The sequence below is a fragment of the Lonchura striata genome, chromosome 24, assembly GCF_046129695.1.
Source record: "Lonchura striata isolate bLonStr1 chromosome 24, bLonStr1.mat, whole genome shotgun sequence".
NCBI lineage: Eukaryota > Metazoa > Chordata > Aves > Passeriformes > Estrildidae > Lonchura > Lonchura striata.
The window spans coordinates 5,618,630-5,644,492 of NC_134626.1; the positions used below are offsets into that span (position 1 = coordinate 5,618,630).

General features: G+C 45.2%; 1 long non-coding RNA gene across 1 annotated transcript in view; it reads right to left on the minus strand.

Annotated features, from left to right (window-relative positions):
• Positions 1-21,503, minus strand: part of LOC144247436 (uncharacterized) — a 32,633-nt gene extending 11,130 nt beyond the window's left edge. Inside the window, exons 1-2 of the long non-coding RNA XR_013341151.1 lie at positions 21,464-21,503; positions 20,935-21,013 (exon numbers count right to left, since the gene is read on the minus strand). This is a non-coding gene — a long non-coding RNA (uncharacterized LOC144247436). The remainder of the gene's footprint in view (positions 1-20,934; positions 21,014-21,463) is intronic.
• Positions 21,504-25,863: the final 4,360 nt, after the last annotated feature.

Consider the following 25,863-nt stretch of genomic DNA (forward strand, 5'->3'; position numbering starts at 1 on the left):
TCGGGGGTGTGAGAGACTCTCTGATCCAAAATCAATAACTGAATATGAAAACACTCCTTGTGCAGGCCTGCAGGATGCCAGCCTGTCTGGGAGGGGTCTGGACCAGCACACACCAGCTCACCCTTCTCTCTTACCACGAGGCTCTGACACTCTGCCTGGGGCTGAAACCATTTTAAGGAAATTAGAGATTTTAGAGGACCTAAGATTTTAGTTAGAGATAAGCCTTACTCGAGTTAATTCATATAAATGAGTAGGCCATGATGAAGTTAGGAGTTAGGAGTTAACTAATAATTGATTGCTTGTCAACACAATGTTCAGTTAGCTGGGTTTATAATGAAGAATACACAAACTGACAAATTGCTTTTAGGAACTTAAGACAATTGTGGCCTCCTCTGTTCTGAAACCAATTGAAGACAAGGAATGGGAGTTCTACCAAGAGTTAATTTGTCATATTGGCACTGAAAAGGTAGAAAGGTCAGAACGAGGAAGACTTCATTGACTTCCTCATTTTGGGACCCCTCCCCATGAAAGGGACACTGACCCATTTCAAGGAACAAATTATGCATGCTTAATAGCTTTTGGAGTGATTAGCATATAAAGCGGGGAATGGGATGTTCCAAAATGATGAATATGTATTTGTATTTTGGGTATTCAATACTTGTATGGATAAAAGGGCTCTGTAATCACCTGGAAGCTGCGGTGTGGATTTAGGAGCTATAAACACACACTTTCTAACTTTAAACTGTTAGAGAGTTTTCGTCCCTCACAGTTGGATATTGGTACTAGATCAATATCCATATTTTTTTTAATAAATCAGGGGGAGGGAGTTACCTGGGTCTGGGGATCCCCAGGGGCAACACGAGCTCCTGGATGACACCTCAGGGGGCTGTGTACTGGAATTTCTGAGGTAAAACCCTTCAGATCAGCCTTTTTCAGGTAGACATCAAGGACAGCTTCAATACGAGAGCAGACACCATCAATCACATCATGAGTCAATTGACTTAGAGTCCACTGAGGCATTTATTTGCCACTTGGAAATCTTTTAACCACAGCTCTGAAGACTGTTTAATGACAGGGATGTTTCTTTACACCGATTTTCTTAGGAATTAATTCTAGCAGCTTCATTATAAAGAATAAATAACAAAGGTACACGACAAAGGACTCCTTGAAAGTCCAGGGTCTCAAAATTCCTCTGTTCTTAGAGAAACTCCAGGTTAAAAAAAAAAAAAAGGAAAGCAAAAAAAATATATAATGTTCTTGAATAGATTGGTACATAATGAACAGGAAATCTTTTCCCCCCACACTGAGTCAGTGGAGCTTCATGAATAATTCACACTTGTTTTGAGGTAAAAAATTAATGGAAATACTTCCTGCACCCTCCCCTGTGCCCCCACTACCCCACCCTCCAGGATAGTGCAGCTGAGCATAGGATTTTCTCTCCTGGAAGTAAGTAAATAAATAACTAACTATGAAAAATAATAATAAAAAAGATGTTCTGTATAGTTTCCTTGCATGGCTCTTGCACGTCATTTCATTTTCAAGGTCTTGAATGCCCACTTACAGACCTTGAAACAACTCTGCCACCTGATCCTATCCAAATCAAGCACTGGAGGAATTAAATCTATTTAAAGGCACAGTCATGGAGTACAGTGAGAGGACTCAGGCAGTGACTTCTCCCTGCTGACACCTCTGTCCCACCTTTCACCTGCTCTCTCCAGCTCAGCTTGCCAGGTCTTTCTGACCTGAGTGAGAGCTCCCACCCAGCCAGAAAGGTCTGAAAACTCCACATGGCTGATCTGCATCACTCCGTGGCTCATTCTCAACAAATAACAAGTTACCAAAGATGAAGAAAAGGCTGAGGTACTTAAATACCTTCTTTGCCTCAGTTTTTAACAGTAGCCTGCTCATGGGACTGGCACTCTCAGGCAGGCAGCACCTGCCCTCCCCTCATCCCTCTCTCCCCTTTCTTCTGGAACAACTGCAGGTAAATTTGGCACACCATCTGCCACAGAGCAGGGAGCCAGGACAGAGAGCAGCACTAGGGATGTTCTGGAGCCCAGCAGTCGGGGCCAGCCCAGCCCCTGTGCCATGGTGAGCATCAGCCTTGCAACACAAATGCTCAACTGTGCAAAACAGCTTCCACAGAGAAGGGGGAAATTAATTCCTCCCTGATTCCCCTCCTGAGCTCAGCTTATCCCTGAAGCATGAGATTAAATTACCCTTATCATTATGGTAGCTTGCCTTGCTAGAAATGTTATTAGCAGTGATGAAATTATCCAGCTCTGTTTTACATTGGAAAGAAAAGCAGGAGGCTCCTCATGACAGCTACAAGGAGCAGGCACTCTTCTTCAGTAGAAGGGGAAAGGCTCTTCTCCAGTGCCATAACAGCCCCCCCAAAGGAAGGACCAGGACCACGAAAATGAGAGAAAGGCTTGGGCTGGAAGAGCCCTTAAACACCATCTAGTTCCAAGCTCCCTGCCATGGCCAGGGACATCTTCCTCTAGATCAGATTGCTCAGGGCCTCGTTCAGCCTGGTCATGAACATTTCCAGGGATGGGGCAGCCACAGCTTCTCTGGGCAACCTGTGCCAGGGCCTTTACCATGCTCTGAATAAAGAACTTCTTCCTAACATTTAATCTAAATATCTCTCCTATTTTATTTTAAAAATGTTCTTCCTTGTCCTATACTATCTGCCCATGTAGAAAGCCACTCTCCCTCCTTTTTTAGAAGCCCTTTTCAAGTTCTGGAAGGCTGCAATGACATCTCCCCAGAGCCTTCTCCTCAGCCTGCTCCCAATCACCTGCCAGACCCAACCTCTGCCTTAGGAGAGAGGTGACACATCCACTGTCATCTCCCCCAGCAGAGCTCAAGGTGTTCATATGGAGGAAGAAAGAAAAGTCTGACTGACCAGGGGAACAGCAACAAAACCCAGCCCTCACTGCAAGCACCTCCTTTTACAGCAAAAACTACAAACTCTCCTGAGTCTCAGCCTTCTCAAGTACCTCCTTCCTCAAAGACAGAAACAACAGACACTGGGCCAGTGGCACACATCAGACACCAGGAGACTGCTGGGAGGTCTAAAATTGTTGGAATCTGAGGTGTTGATGATTCTGAGATTGTAGAAAGTCTCTGTCTTTCTGCCCCGCTGCCAAAGCAGAAGCCATAATTGGTCTGTGCTGGTTTCCAGGTTGTTTATTCTGTTTATCTCTCACATGTTCTGCTGCCCTGCCCAGCTCTGTCCTGCAGGGCAGCGTGTGGGGCTCTGCCCTCAGTGGGATGTGACAAACATTAAATACCAGAAACTCCCTGGGCTGGATTCACAATAACGTGCCAATATCTGTCACCCACGTTGGACAGTGTGTCCCCAGCCTGAACCAACAGAAAAATGCCAACAGCACAGTGACACATGGAGGGCATGAAGAAGGAGAAAAAGGACAAGGCACACCCAATTTCCTCCATCTTGTCCCCTTTGGACCCCTCATCTAGAATCTTAAAATTTTACTTTTGCACCTGTGCCACACTTAATTATCACTTATATCAAACACTCAGAGCTTGTAATTCATCCTGCAAGACTGAAAACTCTTTTCCATGGCCAGAGATCACAGCCAGTGTCTCTGGGGGCTCTGTCCAGGGGGGTTCCTGACCCCTGCCAGGTCCCAGGCCTTCCAGGGCAGCCAGAGGGAAGCTCTGCATTCCCACATAAAATGTTGGCAAGACAGCACTTACCAGAACCCAGTAAGGCTCAGCAATTCCACAGCCAATATTCCCTGTGTAGCTCACAGACCTGGCTTTCTACCAGAGGAACTGAGGCACAAAAAGCTGCAGTTTCCCCCCAGCCACGCTGCATGTGACTTGTGGAGCTCAGAGGAGTAAAAGTTCTCTGGGTTCACGTCTCTTCTTCAGCCCCACCAAGCCACAGCTGCTACCAAGCACCGGATTCCTCCTTTCACCCTGCCACCACCAAACTGCCTCTGCTGGTCAGCAGGCTCCTGCATCCACCTGCCTTACCTGCCGTGCCTCAATCACTACCTCAGACAAAGAAAACTCTGGCTTCAGCTATTCCTGTCCCTCCTCAGAGCACTGGGACAACTTCTGCCAGCCCAGCATCCTCAGGAAGTCTTTACTACATGTCCCATGGAAAACTAGAAATGCAAAACTGGTTAAAGCTGCTTACTAAAGCAGAAAAAGGATTAAATAGTAAGAAATTTTAGATTCACATATACCAAACACCATTTCTTGTGTCAATAACTGATTTTTTTTGTTGTTTTATAATGGGAAGATGCACTTTTCAGAGTCTGATCTCAGCAGCATAGGTGAGTTGTTCCTTAAGCTCTTTTAACTTACTACTGTGCATTGTATATAGTTAAATCACTTTTTATTATCACTTTCAAAAGAAGCCAAGCAACTCAAAGAACATCCTTCTATTAATCCTAAAAAATACCCTAAGGATTTTTCCATTCTGCACCTGAGCATGTATTTACATGATGGATTCATTACACCTTGTTGAATGAAGGATGGTGCATTTTTAAGCACACTTATAAATATGTATTCATCTGATAGACTGGAGGAACTAATCTAGGTTTGAGAAGGTCCACAATGATGAATTTAAAAGCTCTTCCCTAATTGTCCCTAAGGGATAGGGTATGAATGGAAGAAAAGATGAGCATCTGGAGCTACAGGGAGACTGTACACATTAGTGATGCTTCAGGACTCAGCAGCTCAGTAGAAGCACCCAGTTTTCAGAGAGTGTGGAAAGAACTGCCTAAGTACAGGAAAATGGGAATCAGGCTGATAACTTGGCACAGGGGCAATCCACACACACACAAGGATACAAATAATCCCAGTTTCCAAGGCTGTTCTCTCCATTTCCTCAGCATCTCTGAGCAATGCCACCTTCTCTTAGAAAGGACAGGAACAAAACCACGGCCCAGCTCTCCTGCTAAACAAGCCACAAAATTAGCAGAACTTTGCTATATTTCTAGGTCTCTTGTCCTAATTTGTTATTATTAGAGCTTCTGCTGCTGGTAGGTGACGGCAGACTGACCCTGTGAGAAAGAAAAAAAACCAGTTATACCTAAAAGTATTCCAAATTTCTCCCACCATGACCCCTTTTCAGAGGGGAGAGGAGATTTTGGTGCAGTTGTCTCAGCTTTGTGAGTCCAAGGGCAGTTGCCCAGTTCTTCTTTTTCTTTCAAGCACCTCTCTCACATCTCCCAGGCAGCTCAGCTAGAGGCAGACCAAGGTCAGTGCCAGGAGAGCTCCAGATTTGCATGGCTGGATGAGCAAAGGGACTTATCTTTCAGACCAGAAGCTGATCAGACTGATCCCTTTCCTCCTTGGAGCACACCCCTCTATCTTCCTCACCTGAGAGTAGCCAGGAGTTGGGGAAATACTCCTTACATGGGGCAGCTGTACCTCTGGTGTGCTTCATGCTCCCTGCACACACAGCTAGGCCCTTTGGATCATGCATTTAAAATTTTCTGCAGAAACTACATTGCCCTTCCATTTGATTTGTGCTTTATATTTGTGTGCCTCAGTCAAACCCAAATTTTATTCCTTTCCTCATTTCCCTGAGATGCTGGAGTTTCTAATTAACCAGAAAGGCTTTTTATTCCTTAAAACTCTCCAGTTATGAATAATTATACTAGCTCATAAATGAAAATTGTCTTTCTGCTTAAATTCTGTAATTCTGAGGGGTTGCATGGGGAAAAAAGCAAGCATGAAGCAGTGGCCCTTAGGTCATTTGCAACTTATTAATTTCAAGCAGAGCTCTTAGCTAGCTTATTAACACTGAGTATACTGCAGTGGAATTTAATGGCTAGGATATTAATTACCTTGCAGACTTTCACATATAGAAAATGGTTTATTTTTATTTTATGTTACAAAGCAGCTGTACCAAGGGAATCATTCACACTCTCAGATCTGGGCTGTGCAGGTCCTTACAAGGTTGGTTCTAGCAAGGATGAGATGGGTGCTCTGAGCCCTCAGCCTGGCACTGTGCCTTTGCAGGATGCACTGTGACAGTGCCTTTGAAGGGTTGGTACCTGCTGCTTTTTCCCCAAATAGAGGCAGCCTGGAAGAAAGGTGCAGCTCCACTTTTCACAAATGAAGCTGGAAAGGGCATAAAACACATTTGATATGTCTGTGGCAGTGCCTTCTACCCCTGGAATAGTCCCTCTGGACATCAGGGAAGGTTTAGGTTGGATATTAGGAAGAAAGTTTTCACAGAAATAATAATAAAATACTGGAATTGTCTTCCTAGGGAGGTGGTGGAATCACCATCTCTGGATATGTTTAAAAAAAGACTGGACTTGGCACTTTGTGCTATGGTCTAGTTGTGGTGTTAGGGCATAGGTTGGACTTGATGATCTCGGAGGTCTCTTCCACCCTCATCATTCTGTGATTCTGTGAATCACTCCACAACAGATCTCTGTATATGCACAAGATGTTTTGGTACAGAAATAGGACAAACCTAAGCAGCTGCCTCCCACCTGTGCCAGGCCAGCAGCTGCCCACTGGGACTGAGCCCTGTCCTGGCTTGTAAGATAAGCATGGTTGTATTCTGACTGTCAGTGTTTTGGTTTTTTTTCTTTTGTATTATTATTGCATATATTTTGGGTTTTTTCTTCCTTTTCCTAGTAAATTGTATTTATGACTTAGAGTCTCTCACTGGTTTTGCTTTCAAATCTGTTGAGTAAGGAAGAGCACTCCTTTTACATTCCCAGCTCAAAAGGATCAAAACAAGGGTCTGGACAGTGGTGTCTGCATTGTTACTAGGACAGAAACTCAAATGCATTGATGTTAATATATATATCCTGCCTCTAATCCCTCAGATACTCCCCAGCTCCTTCAGCCCTGTGCAGTCCTTATATCTCCATTACTTCATTTGGATTGAGGAAGAACCCATGGCCAACGAGGCAAGATATTTGTCTTCATCATATTTTTCCTGTGAAAAAGTAACTTCACCTAAGCCAAAGTCTCAGAGGGGAGTGAGGATTTTATTTTTACAAAACACAAATTCGTTAGAGGTGGAGATGTGGCTAGACATCAAAGTTGTTCCAGTGAAAAGATTGTTGTGTTCTGATTGTTATTACACCAAAGTTTCTCATCCCACCTTTGCTAGTGTCCCTGACTATATGTGGATCCCACAAGGTCCTTTTCCCCAGCTTTGCTGGAGCTTGCCCCTCTCAGGCTCTGGGTCACATCAGCCTTTGTCTGACCAGCCCCATTTGTATTCAGGGAGGTGGGGACAGGTCAGGGAAGCAAGGGAAACACAGCACATCCCATAGTCCTGCCCTCCTCCTCCTCCGTGCAGCTGGCTGGGAGATGAGGTGACTATTATCTTGATATAATGATGGTTCATTAATTCCTCTAGGCAGATGTTCCCCAGCAAGGACAGCCCAAAGGTCAAAGTACTTTTTGCACCAAAATCAAAGCAAGATCATGTGGCTGAGTCTTCTCCAGTTTTAATAGCTGCTCACAGGGTATTTCAGGAGTCTCTCGTTTGGTGACAGCTGGAATTATGGGCATGCCTAATAAAAGGACCTTTTAATGATGCAGATAGATGCACTAATCTGTTTTAATGGCTTTTCCAGCAAAGCCTTTGACACATTTTCATTATGGCAATGCTTTAATGCAGAAAGCATCCATACAATTAGGATAAAGTTTTCAAGATCTCTTCCTTATTAACATTTCTTTTCATTTCAACACATTTTCAACTCACACAGAAGGACCAGCTTTAAAAAGCTGCTTTGTACAGCCCAAACTGGACCAATTCCGTCCTTTAACAACAAGAACAACAACAAAAAAATCCCCTGCTAAACAAACCCTCTACTTCCTAGTTACGGGTTAGCAGCAACATCTTAAATACAAGGGGAAGGGAACATCTCAAATAAGGGGAAGGGAACACCCGTTAGCCAATGGGGGGATCTGGGGGTGTGGAAGGTGAAAGGATAGACAGACATAAAAAACAATGGGGGAAACTTAAGGGACGGACCCTGGCCTTCATCCAATCCCTCGACGTCCAGGGTAGAAGATTCTGGAAGGATGGGATGGGGAGCTGAGTGATGGAGAGGGAGGGAGAGAGGGGAGTGATGAAGCATTTTCAGGGAGATTGGCACTGAGAAAACAGCGGGAAAACTTGGGGTGGAAATTTGGGAGAAAATGGGGAGTGGAGGGGCAAACTTTTACAGAACTGTTACAGAAATAAAAAAACACAACACAACACCTTACAAACCCCCGGTGGCAGCCGATCCCAGTGCCCCTCTGGATAGTGAATTGTGGAGAAAGGAATCAAACTTTTACAAACAGCTTTGTAAAAGTTGTAAAGTCGGTGTGTTTATTGCAGCACTGGGCACGTGTGAGGATCGTTCCCCTTCAAAGGACCCCCTGGGAACTCCCAATCCAGAGCAGAGGTTTTGCTGTGGAACACAAATGCTAAGGGCCATATAATCACACTTCAGGCCCTATTACTCTCTTTGTTCAATTATAAAACACATCCAGTCAGGTGAAGCAAATAGCTCCTTGTTTACAGTGGCTTGGAAGATGCCTTCATCTCATTGCCATAGCATGCTAAAAATAATCCTCAGGAATAAGTTATTTTAAATAAACTCAAAGATTTGGAAGTTTCTCTCAAAAGAGCCCTACATTCCAATCCCAAACTCGTCACAGTGCAGAGGAGATGGATGAGAAGTGTTTTACTGTCCTGCAGCTTGTCCCATGCAGGTGCTCCTATGTCAGATCTCATACTTCCAGCTCCCTCTGCATCAGCTAATGCACTAATTAGTCCAACCCATATGTTGCCCTGATTCTTAGGATTTTCTAAAGCCTTCTGAGTTTACATTCTTGTAGAGAACTTTCTCACACTACTTTCTGTAAACAATCTATTGTTTTGCATTCCTCCATAGAGGCGGAGAAACTTGATGTACTGGTAGTTTGTCCAATGTCATTGGAGAGGTGGCACCTTCACCCTCCAATCCACTGTCACCTTTGGAAAAGTATAAATGCTGGAGTCAGAAAATAAACCCTCTCTTTTTCACCTTTGCAATAGCAGCAGCTCGTGTCGTGCTTTCACGTGTCCTATAGCAACATCCATAGCCCTCAGACCCCTGAGTTAAATTAGCAGAATAACTTTCTGCACTAAAACAACAATTCTTTCTGAAGTCTCAGCGTTATGTCCTGGCACCATCTGCCTGCCCCAGCCAAACCAAACTCCCAGTGGCAGCAGCAGCAGGGCTGAAATACTGCCAGTCCCAGGGAGGGGGTACCAGCAGCCCTACGAGCAGGAGGAGCAGTGTGACAGGATGGAGCTCCAGGGAGGTTTATTTAAGGCTGTGAGCAGGCTGTTTCAGAGGGCAGGTTTATTCTCAATGGGAAAAACAAGGAAACCTCTTTGCCTCTTCATTTCACACTGATGGTGTGAATTAATTTTGTATTGGCTTGAAATTATATTTCAATGGGAGATGACTGCCAGCAGAGGGGGGTCATGGGTTTTCCATCTGCCGTGCTGAGAAGAAAAGGCTCTTGTGAAAGACAGAGCTGGCAGCAACCCACTGTCAGCAACTGCTGCTGCAGGACCAGGACAAGCTGACAACATTTCATCTCCCCTGGAGCAATGGAGACTTCTTCCCTCAGCAGCCAAGGGAACAGTGCACAGTGACAGTGTGGAAAATAGGACTGAGCCCCAAGCCAGAGGGAAATATCCCTGATGAGGAGAAACAAGCCACAGCTCCCTATCCCGATGATATAACAAGGGCAACTCGTGTCCTTATGGGGAGGATGTCAATGCTTCAAACCCATTTTGCTCTGATGGGAGATGGAGAAGTGTGGTTTCCTGGACACCCCCACACTCTGGAGCCTGCTGTAGTCTTCGGTTTCCACAGACTTCACTGGCTTGGCAGGAGACCCACCACTACAGAATAACTACTAACTGCAGAACTTTGTCCTGCCTCCAAGTACAAATCAACCCCAACCTGAACAGCTGAATTTCAGTTCTACCAAAAATTTCACTTCTACCAGAACTGAAATGCAATTGAACAGGTCAGAACCACCACACACAGGAAATACACTGAATTCTGACCAACCTGTAGATGAGACAAGTGTCTCACAGCACACAATGCTTATGAAAATGTGAGCAAGGGAGAAAATTCACTTATCCTTCCATGTCTTACAAGTCCCCATTGTGCCTATAGGCTGCACCCTCTCTAAGTGGTGACCTTTCCTCAGAAGCAGGGAGAGTTTTTCCCTCACCATTGGGGGTGCATGGCAGCATTGCTCTTACTCACTGAGGGCATCTTTGCCCCAGCCTCCCACCAGCAGGGCAGAGCATTCTGATCTGCAGTCTCTGCAATTTCCTGGCAGAAAACAGCTGTTACCGTGTTAATTAATTGCTGCCAAACATTATTCAGCGTGCAGCATGACAGTGGGATGTAGGTATGGAGCCAGCAGCACGTCTGCTGAGGCAGGGGCAGAATCCCAACGTGGAGTCTCACTCATTTCCCCATCCCTGCTCAGCTCCCTCACAAACAGCAGTGTCAGTGCAGGGCTTTCTCTCCAAACATCAGCTGAGCAGAGGGCACTGCAGGAACAAGCTGAGCAGGGTATCCCAGGTTAATGGGGAATCTGTCACTTTAAATGTCACCAGTGATGTTGCAATGATTAAATTCCAGCCTGAAGTCCCCAGCTCATTTTTTACTGATTAAATCAAGTGCATTATATTGACAGAATTTCTGTAAACCGTGCCAAGGCACAGAGAAATCAATTCATTATTAGACTAGCCAGGCCACAAAGGCAAATGTGAACATAAGATTCCAAATAAAACCCAAGAAATCTGGTGGTTTTCCTGCCATAATTCAATCCTACCCTTCACATCTTACCTCTACCCTCAAGAGTCTGATGGATGCTGACTGACAGGCACCAAGGAAATGAGACACATCAAGTCAGCTCCATCCCTACCCATTATCCCCATTGTGCCACCTCTCAACACCTGCCAGGGCTCTGCTCTCTGCACCTCTCTCCAGACAGTGTCCACAAAGCCTCTTGGCCAAGCTGGAAAGGGCTGGGAATATAGCAACTCTATTGTGTATTGGTTTTCCTGGGGTTTGTTTCTCTCTCTCTTAGTATTTTTTTTCTCTTTCCACTTCAATTATTATGGTATTTTGCCTTATTTCAATTATTAAACTGTTCTTATCTCAACCTACAGGTTTTACCTTTTCCAATTCTTCCCTCATCCCACTGAGGGGATGATGTCACAGCAAGTGGTGTGTGGAGCTTAGGTGCCAGCTGGGGTTAAACTATGGCAGCATCCTATTGATAAAGAGGAAAGAGCTGAGACAGAATGAGCCAATTCTACAGCTCATCAGCCTAAGCTGGGCAAATATCCCTTTTCCTTAGACATGGTATTTAGTGCCCAGCTGCAGGTAACCAGTGGGGCAACTACCACATGCTCTAAGCCCCTGCACCTTCTGACAAGGGCTGAGGTGTCTAAAGGCTCACTGCTGCCATTTCTGTGCCAGCCTCCATCTCCTCTAGAAATGGGATCATTCAAAATTAGCATTTCTGGAGTATGGGGCTGGACTAACTAGCCAGGCATTTCTATGCTAAATGGGACAGGAAAACAAAACCTCTCAGGAGGAACACATAGCAACAACCTTCTGAGGCAGTCTGCAAAACCATGGAGGGACACAGCTACATGGCTGTGCACAGGAACAATCTATGCACCCGCCTCACAGTCTTTTCTTTAAAAAATGAAAAAAAAAAGAAAGAAAATAAATTACTGTTATCCAACATACCATGATAGCAAAATCAATTCCTTTGCACCAAATTACCTGTATTTAAATAGATTTATTTTATGCCACTTGCCAGAGAAATGCATGTTCTATTGACAGTAAAGCAATGCTCTTTGCTGCTTTTTAAAGGAAAGAAGGTTTTCACAATGTGTTACCAGCAGGGAAGATATTGGAGGGGTTCTTATTTTCTTCTTAGTACACTCAGTTATAGGACTGCTTATGGAGCTTCAAAAGGAGCAGAGTTTTACAGTTAAGCGGTACATGGAGCTCTGCAATATCAGACAGCCACCCCAACCCTACTTGCACATCCTTCCAAATTGAGCAAAACTTGCTCCTTGTCTTCCCTGAACTGTCTGGGAGCACTGAGCTCTGGGGAAAATGGGCAGGAAAGAAAAGCTTGTCTGCAGCACTGTCAGTGACTGAGACCTGCACTCCCTGGCTGCCAGAGACACAGCAGCCCCTACACCCGTGTCAGTCAGGGTTACAGTCACCCTTTGGAGGACAGTGTCCAGGATTGGAGCACCAGGATGTTTCCTGTTACCATCCGAGTAGCAGCTGCCTCTGGGCAGTTTTCCTTATCTCCTGTTAATGGCCCATCAATGTCTTGCCCCATGCCTCAGAGATAAACTCTCCAGGAGCCAGTTCTATTTAACAGGTGATTAAGGACTCAGAATAACATCAGCCCATGGTGAGATGCTCCACCCAGGGGGAGGAGCCAGGCATTCCCACCTGGATACAACCAGGAATTTCTAGACAGAGAAGCAGCCTTTCCACAGGTTTCCAAAAAGACACAGCAACCACACCTGCCATCCCAAGAGGACTGCAGCCACTCCAATTTGGACTGCTACCAGCACGCTGGCCAGAGGGGTGTCAGGTTGTATTCTGACTTTGTCAGTGGTCTTCCTTTTGTATCATTGCATGTATTTTTGTCTTTTTTTCCCTTTTCCCAATAAATTGTATTTCTGACTTGGAGTCTCTCCCTGGTTTTGCTTTCAAACCAGAACAGACAGTGAGGAGCTCAGGCTTCTCCTCACTGACAGAGCTTCTCCCCATGGTTTCCTCATCCCCAGACACTGAACAACAAAGAGATGCTCTTTGGCAGGGACACTGCCATACAAGCCCTGGAGCCGGTCTGAGGGATTGTTATTGAATCCCTGTACCATTAAGTGCTTGTTAATGGGTGGAAGGAACATTTGCAGCAATAACCTCTATTCATCATCTCCTGCTCAACTGAAGGCAGAGCCAGGAGTGCTCAGCAGCACTCTAGAGTCTTTCTTCTGCCAGGAAGAACCAGGCAGGGCCTCCACCAAACATTATTGATGATCTAAAATCCCATGACACCCCAAAGAGCCAGGCTGCAGGGGCCTAAGGGAGAGCCTACTCAGCCCATCACATTTCTCAGCACAGCCACTCTGCCCAGGACTGGCACCAGTCCAGAGACTCAGAAACCATCCCTGGCATCAGCAAGGCAGCAGAGAAGGAAGCAGAGGAGACCATAACCTTGAAAGGAAAGGACAGGCCAAAATTTAACTAGGCTCCTACCCTGAGCTTACCAGGAGCATGGAGGAGACAGGCAGATGATCCATTCGCGCTAGCAGGATGTGTATCACTGTTTTTCCCAATTAAACTCCAATTAAACATAGAGGAATCTTAGAGGAATCAGAGAGCCCAATTAAGAAAAATGCTGGGACACAAATTCAGTTAGGGCCAAGTCAAGAGTACTTAAGTATCCAGAAATAAACATGCCTGACATCTGGATAGGCAATTTACACTTTCCAAGCCATTGTTCACAAGAGCAAGTACTGAGCACTTGGCCACCCCATTATTCCCTGCACTGAGGAAGTGCAAGCCAGGCAATTCCCTGCCCATCAGCCAGGAGGTTTCCTCCCCAGTGAAGACACAAGAAGGTCAAACCAGACCACAGGAAGAGGGAGGAAACCTGGGCAAGAGCACCCGAGCAAGTCACACATATTTTAGGTGCTTTTGCAATTGCTCATAGCCCAGCCATGTCTTAAAGGCTCTGTTTCAGCCCTGCTCCTGCAGAGTGGGACTGAAAACTGCTCCTTGTGTGAAGCAGCTTAGACCATGAGCACACACAGCAGGCAGAGAGCTTGTTGTCATCACTCACCCACCCCACAGCCAGCACAGATCTGCACAGAGCACAAGGAACCATGGAAGAGCCCAGCTGGATCAGCCTGGCTTGCAGAGGCACCTGCCCCAAAACATCCAGTAGCCACTGCCCGAGGTATCAGTACGCCAGGAGAGACAGACTGAGCAGTGCAGACGTGGAGACAAGGAAGCACAGACCGACTGCAGCCACTCTGAGCTACTAACAGCCCCTCAGGTTTCCTAGCAGAGCTGCAGGAGTGCTGGCTTATTCACAGAGACAGTGAGGCAGATGCAAGAAAGCTTTTTCCAGACCTGTAAACGATGACTTCCAAAACATGCCCTTGATTGCCCAGGCTGAGTAGGGTGGGAAAATACTGTGTCCAAGAACGTCTCAAAAGGAGAGGCAAACAGGTTTATGTCATGCAGCTCTCACAACCTGCCAGGGAAGTTCACTAAAGGCAGCAGGCAGTAACTCAGCCCAGCAAACAGCAGCAATGTCATACTGCTGATCTCAGGCTGGGCAAAGCAGAAAATCAATGAGGTGCTTGGGATTTGTGTCAGTGACAGGGAAAGCATCAAAGACAAACTCAATGGATTTTTACTTTTTTTCAGCTATTTGCTCAAATTGAGCTGAGACAATGCTCAGTGTATATCCCACCCAGAAACCAGCCTGAAGATTGTAATACCCCTTCATTGCTCCAAATTCCTCCTCCTGCTGTTTCTAGTGCATGCCAGTGTCTGCCCTTTTTTGAATTTCCTTAACAAATCTCCCCTCCAGCACATGGAAGAGCTGCTCTTCAACTGGATAGTAACAGGGCAAATTGCAGGGCCCATAGGTCCCAGCAGCTTACAGGGCAACAGAGAAAAAACACAGATCACTCCACTGGCAGGTAAAGAACTAATCCTGACAGAAAATCAGTTTTCCATAATATTGTGCATTCTTGTCCAGATCGCAAGGCAAGATGTATTCCATTTGCCATCTGTATGGCCGTTGTCTTAAGTGGGCAGTTTTCCTTATCTCTTTCACAACCAATTATCTGCTGATAACGGGCTATTGAATGTCACAGTGTGACTGATAAGAACTGGAACATCCCATTGTGGGATGCTCTGCCCAGAGGGAGGAGCCAAGCATTCCTACCTGGATATAATCTGGGGTTTGGGACACCAGACTCAGGATTTTCCACTGGATTTGCCTTCAAACCAGAACAATTCTGCAAAAGGAAAACGAAAGAGGCTGGATGGGGCTCAGATTGCACACAGAAATCGTGGTATGCCATCAAACACGCAAGAACATCTTGTCTGCAAGGAGCTGATCTGTGAGCTTGGCCATACAGGATCCCTGCACCTACTAGAGAAAGCCAGACCTCATCCAGGTGAAGGGACACCACAGGACCCTGGGACCTGGCTGGCTGGAACAGAGCACTGGTTTGTCTTCTCCAGCACCAACACTAGCCAAAAACAAGAGCAAAGAAGAAAAAACTGCAGCTAGAAATAGCTGATGTAAGGATTATCCCTCACTGAGGACCATTTCAACCTAACCTCATTAAAAGGGGATTGGTATTTATAATAATCCCAAATTTTGTTTTGTTTCCAATATTTATTTTTACAGCCTTTCTCTCAGGACTTCAACCACACACCCACACACCATAAGGGGCACCACACACCTCTGATTTGCTGTGATGTATTTCAGGGGCAAGTTGCATAGGATAATTTGTCCTTTGACATTGACACGAGAGGTGTGGTAGGGAGAAAAGAGAAAAAATATTTCCTTCTTGTCACAGTTGAATCAGCACCAGCAGCTGTGGGATTAAAAAGCCTGGCTCCCCCCTCTCCCTGAACACAGGGTCAGGTCCCTTGGTCCTGTAAGCAAACAGTTGAGCCATGGACCTGACAATTAACATGTGAGACAGGAGAGAACCAGGGTTCATTTTCAACTTGTCAGGGCTCACAAAATAAATTACAGAATAAAATCCCAGAATGACAAAATAATGAGCAATTCATTTGAAATGTAAAATAAATAGGTAAATCTCTAGTGAGCTGGCAGAATAAATGGGATTCAGCTGACATTTGGTGATTAAATTAAAGAGTAATGACCTCATGAATAATGGGCTGCAGGATTGAATTTGGAGGGCAATATTTTCTTAAGTGGGGGCAGAGGAGCAGCACATCCTGTAAGAGCCAAGCTACACTTTTTGCATTATTTTCAATGCTCTGCACAAAGTCCCCACTCCTGAAAAGCTGCAATGCCTGAGGACACAGCCCTCCCCTGCAAAGGCTCACCACAGCCCTCTCATCCCAAGGTCTTCAAGCATGGAGATCCCCAGCTCCAAAGGGGATCCCTCCTCTCCCAGCAGGCATCTGCAGTGGTTCCTCAGGGCATGAATAAGAGCACAAATCCTACTGGGGAGAAAGTTAAACCCAGCAGTGATTAAAAAATCACCGAGGTACGCATCCTTCCTAGCAAAGCTCAGAGACCCACCTGCACATTTCTGTGCCCCAGCCACCTGGGCACACCCTGTCCTCTCTCACGTCCATCCACATCAAATGCAGGGCCAGCTTTCCCCTCCCTCCCCTTCCCTCAGCTGCTGGGATTACATTGGTATTATTAGAGGATTATGTTATCAGGGCTTCTATGCTAATGTCAGCTGCTGTTTCTTGACCTGCAGTTCAGATCTTGGTCTTTTGAGCTGTCACTGACCTCAGCTGTTATTTTGAGCCTTCCCCAATCTGCTGCTGGCCACCCTTTTCTCTAAAAATTCGGGATCTCCAAGGATATAGGGCCGATCTCTTCTTTCTCAGCCAAAACCTTGGCAGCTTAGGGAAGGACTTGATTCAATGAGTTCATTTCTATGTTTTCTTTAACTTAGTAATTGACCAAGAACGAGGTGAAAAGTGAAATTCCCTCTTGGTTCAAGTCCAGAAAATCCTGGTTTGTATCAAACAGAACAAAAGTAATGACTTTGTTTTAAAACATAATTAAACTTTTCAGAAAAAACACAAATTCTGAAATATAAAATTTATCTTTCTCTCTCACTTCACCCTCCTGTCATCAACTTAGGCTCAAAACTTCATTTTGCAGGTATGCTTGGAAAAGGTCTTTTTTCCTCAGACTGAGATATGCAATATTGAGGGACAGAGGTCATTCCAAGATGGGAAAGGAGAATAATTGACTCATCAAGATAACATCAGTGCATCCAGAGTGGTAAGTATTGCCATAGTTTTGCTTAACCTACATCACAGAACATAGACAATTTGGTTAAGAACACTTCCCCTTACTAATGCAGAACAAACTTTCTGGCCTAATAACTTTCCCCCCCATACAAATAAAAGCTAAGGAGAAGTGTTGCCACAGGCCAATAGACTGAGAGCAGAGAAATAAATCAAGACCTACAGAGATCTAAAACCTAATAATTCTATTAAGACCAAGTTAAGACAATTAAATACTGGTGAGACATCAGAAAGCTAAATAGCCTGAAGCAGTTGATTTTATAAATTGACCAATTCATTTAAATCTATGCCCTCATAAATTGCATTTAATTCCTGCTACACATCTCAAGCTCCAAACCTTTCCCACTGAAAGTCACAGTCCCATGCACACCCTGCTAAGAGTCACAGGGGGAGAAGTGCTGCTCTCAATTACCCTTCACCTTGGGTCAGTAAGGAGTGAGCATGGTTGAGGAGCCTCAAAAGGTATTTTTCCACATACCTACCCAGCACACAGCCTCTGGACCTGCCAGGAACTGGAGATCAGCTCTCCCAGTTCAGATCCAGACCACTGCCACTGCTGGTAAGTGTGCCCATTTCACCCTGCAAGGCAAATGCCTTCAGAACAATCAGCAGAGGCAGCAGCCTCAGCTCTCAGCACCCTGTGGGCATTCCTCTCCTCTAACACAAGGACCATAGCCATCAGAAAAGACAGTAACTTACACGAGCAGCAGTCATAAAACAGCTGAAGAGGATTTAACTGTACAGCTCCTCACAAAGCAAAACCCCAGCAATACACTTGAAAAGCCTGAAAATCATACAGCTGATCCCAGCACAGCTTCTGTGCACTCTGGGTAATGCCACGGCTGTTGCCTTGTACATGTCTCAGAAAAGCTAAACCCCAGTATAATAAATAATAATAAAAACCATCATATGGCTAAATTCCTGTACAACACCTCCTGATGCTTCTGCTGAGAGACCAAATTTCTATTGACTCTGTTCCAATTCACAATATCCTGGAAGAATAGGACAAGTAATCCAAATGAAAAATGTGACACAACTTACCCTCTCCTAACCTCTCTCTTCCTCCCCACTTCCCTCCCATTGCTCCTTTTTCAGTATCCTACTCTCTCCCTGACTATCCACATCCTCCTTCTTGCTTGTTTTTCCAAGTCTGTAGTTTTATCTGCACAGATTTAGGGATTAAGAACCCTGACAAAAACATCTCTCCTTGAGACAAGAATGGAATATTTGGAAAGGGATGATTTGGGTGGGGAGGTTTGGGAAGGGAATGTTTGGGTGGGGATGGTTTGGGAAAGGAAGATCTGGGGAGGAATGATTTGGGAGGGGATGATCTCAGAAGAAATGCTTTGGGAAGGGAGGATTTGGGAAAAGAAGATTTGTGAGGGGAAGATTTGGGAAAGGAAGTTTTGGGAGGGGAATATTTTGGAAAGGATGATTTGACCACCTTGCTGGCTTTGCTTGTATTCACCCACACACTGCCTGCAAAGCATGGTGCTCCACTTGAAAACTTTTGCCAAGAAATCAAAATAGGATACAGCTGAGATTTCAGCTGCAGAGGTACAGTGGGGAAGTCTGAAGGGCCCCAATACAACAGCAAGAGGAACTATACACAAACTTAGCTGAGAACACTCACAGTGACAAAGTAAGCTCACACTAAGACCAGGAATAAAATCTGACTGTCTTGGGGTGATTTTGATGGTACTCTAGTCCCTAATCATCTGCTTGATGCCCAGAAAGGGCTGCTTCAAGGTGAATGTGCAGGAGGGGCAGGGAGCCTTGGGGGCTCCTGCTTGGGCTCTGTTCAAAGATTCTCCCTGGAGCGTGATGGTTCTGGTGCCTCAGATGCCACTGTTGCTTCTGCTAGATTTTTTTTTGCTAATTTAAGCAAGAAGTTTCAGTTTTTTCCTTCTCCTGGTCTGGGGGCTGCACCAGCAATCCTTTCAGCAGCTTCTGTTTTGTTTTCTCTTGAACAGTTTGGCTTGGTTTTTTAGTCCAAAGTTGGGTGGTCACCTGAGACATTAAATTTGAAGAATTAAGGATTTTAGGAAAGTTAAGATGATAATTAAATTAGATGTTGCTGAGTTAGTGGAAGTAGATAGAAAGATTTTGTTCATAGTTAACAGTAGCTGGATCTTAGATAAGAGATCCAGGATCTATTAAGTCATTGCTTGTCAACTTTATGTTTGGGTAACTGTGCTTATAATGAAAAACAGAATGTGAAAAACAGATCTCAGGGACACAAAACAGTTGCAGACTTCCCATACTTGAAGAATCCATTGAACACAGGAAAACCACAAGGATTCATCTCTCATGTATGCATGAAAAAAGTAGAAAGGTCAGAATGAGGAAGACTTATTTTACTTCTTCATTTTGGAGACTCTTCCCCAGAGTGGATCCCTGACTCATTTTAGGGAACAGAACTATGAATGCTTAATGGCTTTTTTGCCAATTAGCATATGGAGTGCAGCAGAGGAGGGGACAGGGATATGAATATGCATTCATATTTTGTGTATTCAAGACTTCTGTAAATAAAAAGGCTTTGTAACACCTGTGATTTTCACAGTGCACATTAGGGAGTCATCCCACGTACTGCCCAGCCACAATAAACATACACTTTCTAACTTTAAACTGTTAGAGAGTTGTTGTTTGTCTCAGTCGGGTATCGCTATTAGATCGATATTCATATTTTAGTAAATCACACCAAGGTGGTCTATCCAGGACCTGTGGGTCATTTCTCTCATTGGCAGAAAAGGGGATATTACTGAAGCCCTTCCTTTTCAGAGAAAACATTCATTACAGTGTTTTCTTCTAAATTTATCTCTAAACTGAGACACTGGCTCCTTTAAATAATGGTGTGCATTGGAGCGGATGAAGATTTTTCTCTTCTTTGGGTCATTCTGACTGACTGCCAAGAGCCAGCATTCCAATTTTCACACTAACACATGCTCTAGCCTGGCAATCACAGTTGAAGCCTTTGCCTCCTTCTGTCTGGGCCAGAGCAACCCTCGATTCAGCAGCAGAACTGAGGTGCTGCAGTTCAGCCCCTCCAAGAGGAAATCAGGCCCCAGGTCCCCCAGCAGCAGAGCACTGGGAAAGCACAGCTGTGCTCCACTGTTGTTCTCATCCCTCTTTGCTCCTGCTCCTCCTGAAGCTGGATCAGACCCCAGCAGCAGCAGCGAGACAGCACTGCACCTCCTGGGGAGACCTCCCCACCATCAGCTCTGCCAGGGCTGGCAGCCAAGTGGGCACTCCATGCAAGCCTCCACACACTGAAGGGAAAAGGGACATTGTTCACATGGAAGCCTGGCTCAAGCCTTGCATTTAAAATGCTCGTGCTCACTTCTCCCTTTTAAACAAGTAGCGTTACAATAGGAGATCCTCTGGTGATAAGAGGCTGATAAAGCTGATTGTGTGCTTCAAGTCTGATCCCCACTTGGCATGGTATCAGATCTTAGACCAGCTGTACAGCAACACTCTCTGTAGCACTAGACATATGCCAACCTTGGCAGTTACACCAAAGCTCCTCACAGCATCCAAGTCCTTTTCTGGAGCTGGACTTGGGAAAAGATAGCACTTCAGCACAGCTCCCAGTGCTGTCTCCATGCACTGGAGGAAAAACTTCCCTGTCCTTACATGCTTCACTTCAGCACTACAAGGAGGGGACAAAAGCATTTTGATTACAAAGAGCATTTTCAAAGCTCAAAGCACAGTTATGACTTGTAATTACAGTGCCCCAGTGCAGCGTAAGGACATCCTCTTAAGTAGGTCTAACCAGTTAAATTGTTGTTTTTAGATATATCTCTTACCTTACCAAATAAGGACCTTTAAAAAGCTGTTATTTGCTGAATTCTGCATTAGCACATAATCTTCTGAAGTCTCCTTACAGCCTCCTGGAGCAAAACAAAGCCCAATCCAAACCGTGTATCAAGATGTATCACAAACAACCTTTCCACCTATTATATTGCAAGTTTACATTCTGCACATTCAGCTGAAACTGTGCTTGCTGTAAAGGTTAGTTATTAAAATACACATACATTGGCTCTTTAGAGCCCCAAGAGCTACAGCCTTGGCAATTTACATGCACAGATTCTCATCTCTGCTACACCCACACCTTGCTGTTGCTGCCATAAATTTTAGTGAAAAGCTTTCCAGGTTTGTCCTGGTGCAATGAAGATCAAGCCCTGGGTGTGAAGAGAGATGGAACAGATGCAGGGTTTTTATTTATAAAGCCTCCCACTCTCTGCCTCCTGGCAAATCATATACCCTGCCAAGTCAGTACACACTGAAACCAAAATTAAAATACAATAAACTATCATAAGAAAAAAGGGCTGAAAACTCACCCGGATAACGGTTCCACAGATGAAGATAGTTGAGTATAGAAGATCCAATTAGGAATAGAGAGAAGGGCTCAGCAATTGGCCTTTTCAAAAGGCTACATTTGCATGCAGAACACAGTACTGGCAGGGTGGGGAGCCATGTGTGAGAGTGGGACTGTCACCACAAGAACTGGCAGGTTTTGGTGACCTACAGGTGTTAGGGTCTGAATGTAGGGAGCTGAAACATAACTAGGGTCATTCCAGCAGTGGAAACCTTGACAACTCCCAAGCAAATGGGGGGGCTGCTTCACCACCGATTTGCCCATGTGCAGGATGAGGCCACTGAAGATCAGGGCTCTGGGCCAAGTCTCCAGAGCAGCTCATTTCTGGCTCTTCCATCAATCTTCAGGACAGGCTCAAGATAGATGGAGAGCAGAAACCTTCTCATGGTACCTCCTAATGGTGACAAATGCCACACAACAGTATCTTGGTAAACAAAGCAGACTCTGCCCAGCACCTCGCTTCCCCTGCAGAATGATCTGGGTACCTCTGTCCCCTGCCAGTCACATCCACTTTGAGTGTAATCCTTCAAACCAACTGCACCCTTCCCCTTTACAAGGGCAGTGGGTGGCACAGGGGAGCCCTGATCTCAGCCAGGCCAGATGAGTCTCCAGAAAAGGTAATAACACTGTAATCACAAGGCACATTACTCTATCAGCAGGTGAAATCCCACATAAAAAAAAAAAAAACCTTTTGCAGATCACACTTGCCCAGAATCACATCAGGGGAATGCAAGTGCCCTTGAAAAGTCTGATCCACCTCACATTGCTCTGGAAGGCTATTCCTCACCCAAGATAAATAGCCCTCTGCTCAGCAGGGCATCAGAGTGCTTACAGATTTTTTTTTTTTCCCCCCAAAAGAATATCTACTCCATAAAACAACAATTAGCTGCACTCTAAATTTATGAGTGTAATTTGCAATGCTGTTAAAGCATGGGCAGCCATGGCTTTTGTGCAATGGTAATTGCATTGCTGTGAAGGAGGCCGAATAAGGCACACTGCTGGCTTTTGGGGATTGCTGGAAAAATGAGAGGCTGTTGTTATCCGTGGAAGAGAACTGCTGCCACCTTCACAAGGATATAGGGCACACATTGGTACCATTATCACCTGAAATGATGCAGTGACCACCCCAGAAACATTTGATTAAATTCCCACTACAGAGAGTGGTGGGAAGAATTGTATTGTGAGTTTTGACTACCAAATTATTCAGCTTGGTTGCATTAGCAAGAACCAGATGAGGCAAAGAGGACCAAGGAAAGCTGGAAGCTAAGCTTTTCAGAAAGGCAATAGTAATGAAAAGACTTTGCATAATTTATACATGAAGGAAAAACATTAGGGGTGGTGGCTCCCCTGTCAAGCTACTTTCCTAAGTAAAAAACAGCAGTCTGGTAAATTAGCTTATGGGAGAAACTTCTTCAGGGAAAACAGGTATTAACAGCTGAGCCTGGGTGGAGTTTTCATATAGCCAAGATCACAGAATCACTAGGTTGGAAGAGACCTTTAAGATCACTGAATCCAACCCATGCCCTAACATCTCAACTAAACCATGGAACCGAGTGCCACATCCAGTCTTTGTTTAAACGCATCCAAGGATGGTGACTCCACCACCTCCCCAGGCAGACCATTCCAGTACTTATCACTCTTTCCTAATATCCAACCTGTATTTCCCTTGGCACAGTTTAAGATCCCCAGTGAAAGTCAATTCATTCACATATCCAGCCACTCAGCACTAGCCATGCCAACTAACCAGCAATCTCCTCAAACAAGGGGTAAAATGGGCATAAGCACCAAGTTTCCTTTCAATTTTCAATTTCCTTTCAATTTTCCCCCCTACTTAACGGTATCCAAAAATGAGTTTATTTCTGTAATATGTAATATATGTTGTAAAATAATTCGTGCTAAATGAAATTAAAAATCACAGCATCTTGTGTACTAAAACCAGTGTTGAGCAACAAGTAAGCTAAGTGATAGAAATTCAAAATGCCAGGAAAACACTGTCACCACAGATGTGTATTCCAAGGGATTTCTCATCTGACAAGACCCCAGCTGGAGACATTTTTGATAGGCATCAGCAGCAGCAACAAAAGTTATAAAGATTCAAACACCAAGAAAACAGTCTCCAGAAATGTATATTCCAAGGGATTTCTTCTGTGACAAGACCCCATCTGGAGACATTTTGATAGGCATCAACAGAAGCTTATCCCAGAGATTTTCACCTGACAGGATTCCAGCAATTTTCCACCAATTCCGAGAAAAGCACGATAACATGCTAAAGAAGACCCCCTTCCAAATCCCAAGAGCCTGCATAAAAATGGACCCCTTAGAACTGACCCTGGGAGACCATGGGGACTTTGGTTCAATAGAGACCAAGTCCTAAATCTCCCTGACACTGATCTCCTGGCTCAGAGTCAAATCGCTTGTGGCTTTCTTTTTTTCCAAATTTATACTTTGATCATTTAATAAATTTCTTTAATTATTAAATCGGAGCATTCATTTATAACAGAGGTCGCCAGCTGTTGCTGATGTGGGAGACAGGCACTCAACAGAACACACTGAAGTTCATGCAGCAACAGCCAAAATTTATTGCTGAGTGCCCTCTTTTATATTGACTCCAAATTTCCTGAGCTTTAAATGTCTGCATTCCTGATTCAATGGGATTGGCCGGGGTGTTGCAGCATTTCTGAGAGAGAGAGGCCATGAATTATGTCTGGGATGAGATTTGAGCTACTCCAGTCCAGACCTCAGATCTGGGCCTTGTGAGGCCTTCCAGCCTGTGACACAGTTAGAAATTAAGAGTTTGTGACGCAGTTAGAAATTAAGAGTTTGTGGCACAGTTAGAAATTAAGAGGTTGTGACGCAGTTAGAAATTAAGAGTTTGTGACACAGTTAGAAATTAAGAGTTTGTGGCACAGTTAGAAATTAAGAGGTTGTGACGCAGTTAGAAATTAAGAGTTTGTGGCACAGTTAGAAACTGTATTAAGGTGTGATGGGGAGCACTGGGCTGCTGGGTGTGAAGTAGTACAGGTTTATAGTGTGAAGTTTAAGACAAAGGCAAACAATGTTAGCTTGCTAATGAGAGTGCCTCTGTTGTCCGAACTCAAAATGTCCCTCAGACATTTTTGGAGGTTCCAGGCCCAGGTCAGAAGCATTTGAGACCCTGGCAGGCAGCTGGAAACAGCTGTGATTTTGGGTTTGAACCATGTGTGTGATGAAGATTTCACACCAGACTCACTTACCTGGGAGGAGAGATGGGGCTCTGCTAATGGTAGCAGCAGGTTTTTGAGTGTGGACTGTCAGCACGAGCTCAGGCTGAGCCAGTAGCCTGTGTGGACAGGCTCTCCCAGATGGAAACACAATTTCTTCCCTCCTCTGTGAGCTTGAAATGAATACCAAGCAGCTACCACCCTGTGTAATCCCTCCTCCAAGCCCCCTCCCCTGTCCCAAACCCTTCCTCAGTCCAGCAGCTGTTTTCTGAAGAGCTGTGGAGAAACCCTGTCCATCTCTGGCCATGTCTGTCCTACCCCATTCCTGTGCCCTCATCCTCATGTTTGGCAGCCCTGGGCACTCACCACTGCCAGGTGGTCCCACAGTCCACCAAGGGCACCCTGTGTCTCCTCAGTGGTGCACAGCTCCCTGCCTGTGTCAGGGAGTGCCCCTCACGCCTGCTTTTGGGGCAAGGGACTGAGTTTGTAACCAAAACCAACCCATTTCCAGCAGCAAGGTCAAGCATAAACCCTCCCCTACCTGCAATCCCTGACTCCTCATTAAAGGAAACACATTCCTCCTCCCTGTGGACACAGCATTTTTTGTATGTGTCAAGCTGTGACCCAGAGCCTTCTGGTATTTATTAACAAGAGGTTTCACTAGAAACTTTGATATCACCATATAAATGAGGGCTGGAGATCACAGAAGGTTCTCTGCCATGTGCTGTCAGTGCTGCAGTGTTGTACCTGGGTGCAGTGTGAACACCCCCAGATGAGGGACTGAGGGCTCTTCAGTGGGGTCCTGGGAGGTGCAGAACAACCCTTTGGTGCTGCAGCACAGGACAGACAGACAAAACCTCCACCAGAAGTCCATGCCAGACACTGTGTGATGTGGGAAACTGCAGGGCTGCAGGAGCAGGCAGGCGAGCCCCATCCTCGTGGAGTCAGCACAGGGCAATCTTCATACACTGGGAGAAGCACAGCACAAAATGGAGGAGTAAAAAGCTTCCACAATCCATGGCTAAAGCTCTTGTTCTAGTCAGTCCTCTTGCAGACCTGTGTGGGTTCCTGCACTGCCTTTTCCAGATTGTCAGCTCTCCTGGATGTGGTAAGTTGGATTCAAGAGGCTCGGCTTCAGTAGTAGGAGCAGACAATCCTGTGC